We start from the raw sequence: 7,125 nt of genomic DNA on the forward strand, positions 1-7,125 counted from the left end.
GTTTGCGAAGATCGCAGCGTCGGAACAGCTGGTCGTGAGAAAGGGGACACGAAGGACCTTGGCTGGCTTGCTACACGGCTCTAGGGCGCTGGAGAGTCGTTGGGTTTTTGGGGGGAGGTGCGTACATTGTTTTATTTTGCATTTCCCACTGTCCCCACCCCACCCCTCATCCCTCTCGCTGCGGGACTTCAACGGCCCGTGTTCGAGCCCTGGAAGGAACCGGTGTGTGTGTTTTGTGTGTGTGTTTCTTTTTTGCACACGCGCAAGCACCCGCCCGCCCATCCTCACCTAGACCTGGGCTTGCTCGCTTGCTCGCTAGATGCTGCCACTACCGCCGCTGTTTCCTTCTCCACCTGAAAGTTTCCACCGTGGAAGGCAGCCGCGTTGCAAGCGGAGCGCGCTGCGAAAGCCTCGCGGGGAAGAAGCCATCTCCTTGGAGCCGTTGAGAATCCGGACTTGAGAATCCGGTCCCTGCATACAGACAAACAAACGAGACCCCCTCCCCGAAAAAAAAAGGCAATTCGGAGTAAAAAGCCTTTCCTCTTCTTTTTAAAGGGTTGCCAATTAACGAGCAAAAAAAGGAGGCAGCAGCAACAACTGATTGGGGAACCTCCCCCGTCCTCCTCCCCCCCCCCCACGTTCCTTTCTTTTGGTCGCCTTCATCTCGGGGATCTTAATTGTGGAAAAGCTGCCAACAGATAGATAGACGTGTACGCAAGCCAACTTGGAGAAGCGGCGAGGCTTCCCTGCCCACCCTCTTGCCGCCGTCGTTGCCTGTGGCGTGGCAATGTGAGTGAGGATTGCGCCGCCGCTTTCGCCCTATTTCTTCCTTCCCATCGGCGAGAGAAACCGTGGAATTAGAAGCCCGGCACGGATCGCGCGTGTGCGCGCGTGGTTGTGGAGAGAGACCAGCTTGGTTGTGTTAAAGGACGCCGAGGAGAATTCAGACGGCATCCGGGTAAGGGGATCTCTCCGTTTGCGCTCTCCCCATTATATCCTTAATGCCCTCCCCCCCAAAAAATATAGGTTCTAGATTCCACTCCACCCTTTCTCAGTAGAAAGTGCAATCTAGTTACCAAACGATCTTTCTCCTCTTTGCAGCTGCGCCGGCGTTCTCTCTCTTTCTCTCTCGCTCTCGCCAATCCGAGGGAAAGTTATTGTCCACATAAATCGGATGGGAGATTGCGGATAGGAAGGTGGGGGAATGGGGTGGGGGGAATCCTCCATTTGTACTTTGCAATGTTTAATCTCACAGCTATGGAGGCTTGTCATATTCCCCCCCCCCCGCCCCGGCTCTATCCGTATGTGCGGCGCGCAAGGATGAGCGGTGGGGGTCAGCGTCCTAGTCTTCTTAGTCCTAAGGAACCCAACGCGTGTGGGTTCTCCTCTCTGTGGGAGAAGGGAGAGGCATAGAATTTGCCGATCGTCCAGTCGAGCTTTTCGGTTACAAAGCAGATACAGTAGTTGTCTGAGGGATTTTAACTCCGGTGGGAAGAGACTCGTGTTCATCAGAAGGGGCGCCTCCGTTTTCGTCCACTAGAGGTTCCCCGGGAGCGTGAGATGGAGAAGGTTGAAGAGTGGGGAAAAGAGCGAGCGAAAGAGAGACTTAGTATCCTGGAGAATAGGGTTGGTGGTGTCACAGCAGCACCCGAGGGAGAGCGGGATTTGGGGTGGGTGGGGGTCGCTGCTTTTCCTTTTCCTACCCCACTCTCTCCTGAAACTTTACCTTGCCTCTTAAGTTTATCCCTTCCGGAAATGCTCTTCTGCGTGCTGCCAGTTGCTCACACCCCTCTTCTCTCTGCCGGGAGGGCAGGGAAAAAAATCTAGCCTAGATGTTTCTCTCGGCATAGGGCTCGTTAATATTTCAGAAATAAATTTCTGAACCTTCCTCAGCCCCCTTGCCTACATTGCTGTTTCTTGATTTTCCCACAGGCAAGAGCTTTTTTGGTGACCCATTTTTCAGTGGCGTTAAAGAGAGGAAAAACCAGCATGCATGGAAGCAGAATGGGTTTGGTTTTTTTGTTGTTGATTTGTTACTTTGTTTGCCTTACTCTTGGCTTTTCCTCCTGCGAGGGCAGGGTAGGCTGTGGTTTTTTTGTTTCCCACATTTTCTATTTAACAAGCACCAGAATTCAGGGATCTCGGATCTTCTCATTCCAGACCCTTCATATCATTTCCACACACCACCATCAGAGTCTTAATAAATTTGTATGCCACCCTTCACCCGGAGATCACAGGGCAGTTCACCACATAAACACAGAAAATGCAATATTCAAAAGTTTAAAACACAGGCAAACCAACAACCTCCCTCCCACAAATACTATTTTTTTTGTATTTTATTTTATTTTGAAGCTTACATAACTCACACCCACTCTCTCTTTCTCACGCAAGATCTCACTAAACCTTTCCCTTCATCTATGGTCTTCTCCATTCATTTTCAGAAATGATTCAATTCTTGGCTCCTCCTGTAGTCCACTTTGATCAGAGCTGGAGTCCTCTCTTTCCTGAGTGTGATCTTCAAGAGAGAGAGAGTTGGTCAGGATTCAGTGTGTTGTATGCTGCATCTAGCTAGTGAGCACCCATGGGTGAGGGTTGGGAAGATTCTGAAAGAAGCAAAAACCTGCATCAACCTAAAAGACGTTGCCATGTTGTCACTACCTTCAGAGTTTCTTCTGGCACTCTGCCATAAGGCTTCAGGATACAACTGGCATAGTTGGTACTGAAAAGGTGCCATGTGGAGGGAGATGTAGCCCTCAAACAACAACAAATAATAATATTATTTGTACCCCACCCGTCTGACTGGGTTGCCCCAAGCCACTCAAGACAGCTTCCAACATATATAAAAACATAATAAAACATTTAAAAGCTTCCCTATACTACTATACTATAGATTACTAACTAATTTATCCTTGCTTGGGATTTGGGGTGTGTCTCCATGCCACAGAATCACAGCACCTTAACAAATAGTGAAGGCTCTGGAAAAGCCAGGAGTCTCCTCTTGGATGACCACCAGGCAGAGACAGAAGAAAAATTGTCTTCCTCTAGGTGGCTCTGGTTTCTGATGTCTCGGCTGCGAGGGGAGACATGGTCAGCTGAAATGGTTTGACTGATAAGGCTTACAATGGACACAGTGTTCTGCTTTCAGCTGTCCCCTATCATATTGTGGTCAGGGTATGTGTGTTTAGCAGGTGATTTGAGTTGGGAGAAAGAAAACCCATTCCTGTTTATTTGTGTGTGCTAGAGAAAATATTAATGGTTCTTCACTCTCTCTCCATCCAGGCCAGATATTTGCTTTACAGTTTGAATAGAAATGCTTAGCTTGCAGGTTGTGAGGGTGGGTGTAAAGTGCTGATAGGAGCTTAAAAAGAGGAGGAAACCATTAATGTAGCATTGATGGGCGGAATTACTATTTGCAGGTGGTGTAAGCCTTCCCAGTATCTTCCGTGCCAGGAAGATCCATTGCATGTAAAGGCTGTGATGCTCACTGCATTATTTTGAAAGATCATTATTTGTCTCATACATGAGAGGGGCTGACATGCTATGTAGAAACTGTCTTGTTTCTAAAGCGAAGGTTTTAATTGCTGCCAAGTTCATGTCACGAAGCATATCTTTGCAATATGCAGTAATAGGAGGTGTCTAACAAATACAGAAGTGTTCACATTGATGTTGCTTGTGATGACAAAAATCTATAGCCACTGGTTTTTGTGAGCCAGTGTAGCTTTGCCCATTATGGAAAAGTTTGAAATTTCTTCAGTACTTGTGAGATATTGTTTCATGTCCTTTGTAATAATTGTGTTTTCAATATGGTTTTAATGCTGGTTTCAGCCTTCAGATCAAAGGCTTACTAACAGCATTTGTCTATTCAGCTTTCCTGTTCTTTATTTTGGAGCTGTTTGAACCGTTGTCATTTTGAAGTAACATTTTTTTTTAAAAAAAAAGAACGAGAAATTATGAAGCCTTGCTGACTAAGTTCCTCCCAAATATAGCTAAAAACTTGAGTGGTTTGCCAAGAAATGAGAGGCATGTTAAAATATATGGTTTTGATGTTGAAAAGAGCTGCCTTCATATTAGCTCAAAACACAGTGAGAATGCCTTAAGTGTGAAATTAATCACCTGGGGGGTGTACTTTAGAGAAAGAAAGCATGACCTGCAAAAAGAAGAATGAATAAAGATTATTCTTGTGGTCTTGTGTGGATTTTTTAGGGGCTGGAGAGAACGGCTGCATGAAATATACCTCAAAGCACTTGTGAGTCATGTGCTGTGTACTGCACAAACTCACATCAATGGGAATTGGGCAGTAGTCTGCAAGCACATGGGAAGCTACAGGATGAAAGAAGTATGCAACATTTAGATTGCAGGACAGAGTAAATCTATAGCCCAGTGCTGTGCATGCTAATCCAGAAGCAAATCCCACTGTGTTCAATTATGCTTGCTCCCAGATAAATGTGCACACAGCCTCCAAGAGCAGACCATATATAAAGCTTATTCTGTGTCACTTGTCTTCGCTATCAAAATGCCACCGCTCTGCTAGAGGCAACTCCCATTCCAGGGAGCACATCCATGAAAAGGTTTCTTGCTGCAACAGAGAATGTAGGGAATGTGTGTTCATTTTCCAGTATTGTGACCTGGCTACTTAATATAACGTTCTGTTTAAAATGCCTTCACATTTCCCCCCCCCTTTTTTTTTTTTAAAAAGGAAACATCTAACCTACAGTGTTACCTATAATACACAAATTAAATGTGACTGCATCACATCTCTGAAATTTCTGTTCGCAAACTGAATTACTGAATGTAAAAGGTGTGGCTAAATAAAGGGTATTGCCATTCCCTGTGATTGGCTCTTTAGGTACAATGGCAATAGCTCTCTGCAAATATTTTGTTTCTAGATATTCTGTGAAAGGGCTCTAGGTGGAAATGTTTTCCTGTGTAGTAAGAGCTGAGGAGAAGACAAAGTGGTAGAGATGGTTGTCTGTGGCGGATGAGCTACCTCTGAGCCCTGTAATCTGTTTAACGAGTGGTGACAAATTAAGCTCTATATTCCGGGGCAGTATTGATATAGTTGTGACAGTGAAGGTGGCACTTTGCTACCTGCGGTGGATAAGAGGCCCTCCCTCTTCCAGGTACAGAAACCTGACCAGACTGGCAGAAGAATCTTACAGAAGGGTCATCTAGGACCCATGTACCTACAGGACTGCCTCTCCTGGTATGCCCCACGGAGGACCTTAAGGTCCACAAATGACAACATTTTGGAGGTCCCAAGTTGCAAGTTGGTTCGATTGGTCTCAACTAGGGCCAGGGCCTTTTCAGTAATGGCCCCAACTTGGTGGAACGCCCTGCGGGACTTGACATCTTTCCACAAGGCCTTTGGTTTGGACTCAGTCTGACCCTTATGTTTCCCTCCCCTTATGGTTTTGCTCTGTGGGCTACTTTTAAAATGAGGCTGCATTTTAACCTGTATTTTAAATTGGTTTCCCCCCTATTATGTTTTTACTGTAATTTTACTGCTGTTAGCCACCCTGAGCCTAGCTGTGGTTGGGGAGGGTGGGGTATAAATAAAATTTATTATTATTGTTATTATTAGTTCAACCCCCACTTCAAGGTAGAAATCTCAGCTAAAGCATCCATGACAGATGGCCACCCGACCTCTGCTTAAAAAGGACCTCCAAGGGAGGAGAGTCCACCACCTCCCAAGGGAGACCATTCCACTGTCAAGCAGCTCTTACTTGGATGCTGCCAAATGGAGAGCCTCCTTCACTGTGTCTGTGGGAAGCAGGCTAACTTAGCAGGATCAGGGCAGGAGAAATAGCTTGCACAGCTCTTGCACAGCTAAAAAAAAAAAAGAAATGTGAAGACCATGTGCAGAATCTCTTTGCTAAGAAAAAAGGTGACATCCATATGTTGAAGGTCATGTGGCTAGATTTCTAGATGGATTTGGAAAGCATTTAATATGGGAACTCAAGCGAAGTACACTTGAGTGACTGGGGGCAATCACACAAGGCACTGTATATTGGTGAACTCCCGTCCTTCAGAAGGCACTGGCGTGGGTTGCCCAACCTTAATGAAGAGAATATTATTTACTTGAGGGTCACACACAACTGTGGTGATTTCATGCTTGTAGTTTTATTAGTCTAGTTCAACTGTTGCCAAGACGCAGCTGAAGTCCACAATGCATGCAAAAGGATTCACTGATTGAAAACTTGCGATGGCTGAACCTTCCTCATCTTGAATCAGAGTTGGCTCAGTAATTATGATTTATCTCAGCAAATGTTTATTCAGCAGGCTGATAAAATTCACCCAAATACATACTCACCCATAAAAGGCTGCTTGGTCAGATGGCTTGATCATGCTTTTTCTTTTTTAAGAGCTCGTGAAGAGAGATTCACCTAGGGCAGGCATGGAGAATATGCCGCCTTCCAGATGCTGCTGAACTACAACTCCCAGCATCCCTGGCTATTGGCCACACAAGATGGGGTTGATGGGAGCCAGAGTCCAAGAATATGTAGAGGACCACAGAGGCTTCCCACCCCTGATCTAAGATAAGACATTAATGTCAAAGAACTATGGAGGCAGTGAGAGATTTTACTTTCTTGGGCTCCATGATCACTGCAGATGGTGACAGCAGCCACGAAATTAAAAGACGCCTGCTTCTTGGAAGAAAAGCAATGACAAACCTAGACGGCATCTTAAAAAGCAGAGACATCACTTTGCCAACAAAGGTCCGTATAGTTAAAGCCATGGTTTTCCCAGTAGTGATGTATGGAAGTGAGAGCTGGACCATAAAGAAGGCTGATCGCCAAAGAATTTATGCTTTTGAATTATGGTGCTGGAGGAGACATTCTTGAGAGTCCCATGGACTGCAAGAAGATCAAACCTATCCATTCTGAATGAAATCAGCCCTGAGTGCTCACTGGAAGGACAGATCCTGAAGCTGAGACTCCAATACTTTGGCCACCTCATGAGAAGAGAAGACTCCCTGGAAAAGACCCTGATGCTGGGAAAGATGGAGGGCACAAGGAGAAGGGGACGACAGAGGACGAGATGGTTGGACAGTGTTTGCGAAGCTACAAACATGAGCCTGACCAAACTGCGGGAGGCGGTGGAAGACAGAAGTGCCTGGCGTGCTCT

The 7,125-nt window shown here is 46.0% G+C and overlaps 1 protein-coding gene across 2 annotated transcripts in view; it reads left to right on the forward strand.

Annotated features, from left to right (window-relative positions):
• Nucleotides 1–493: 493 nt before the first annotated feature.
• LINGO2 (leucine rich repeat and Ig domain containing 2) overlaps nt 494–7,125 on the forward strand; it is a 569,661-nt gene continuing 563,029 nt past the window's right edge. For both annotated transcript variants that reach the window (XR_014214784.1, XM_082204894.1), the window contains exon 1: nt 494–958. The gene's annotated coding sequence lies outside the window, so the exon portion shown is untranslated. The remainder of the gene's footprint in view (nt 959–7,125) is intronic.

The sequence above is a fragment of the Podarcis vaucheri genome (assembly GCF_965113315.1).
Source record: "Podarcis vaucheri genome assembly, chromosome: 17".
NCBI classification, from domain to species: domain Eukaryota; kingdom Metazoa; phylum Chordata; class Lepidosauria; order Squamata; family Lacertidae; genus Podarcis; species Podarcis vaucheri.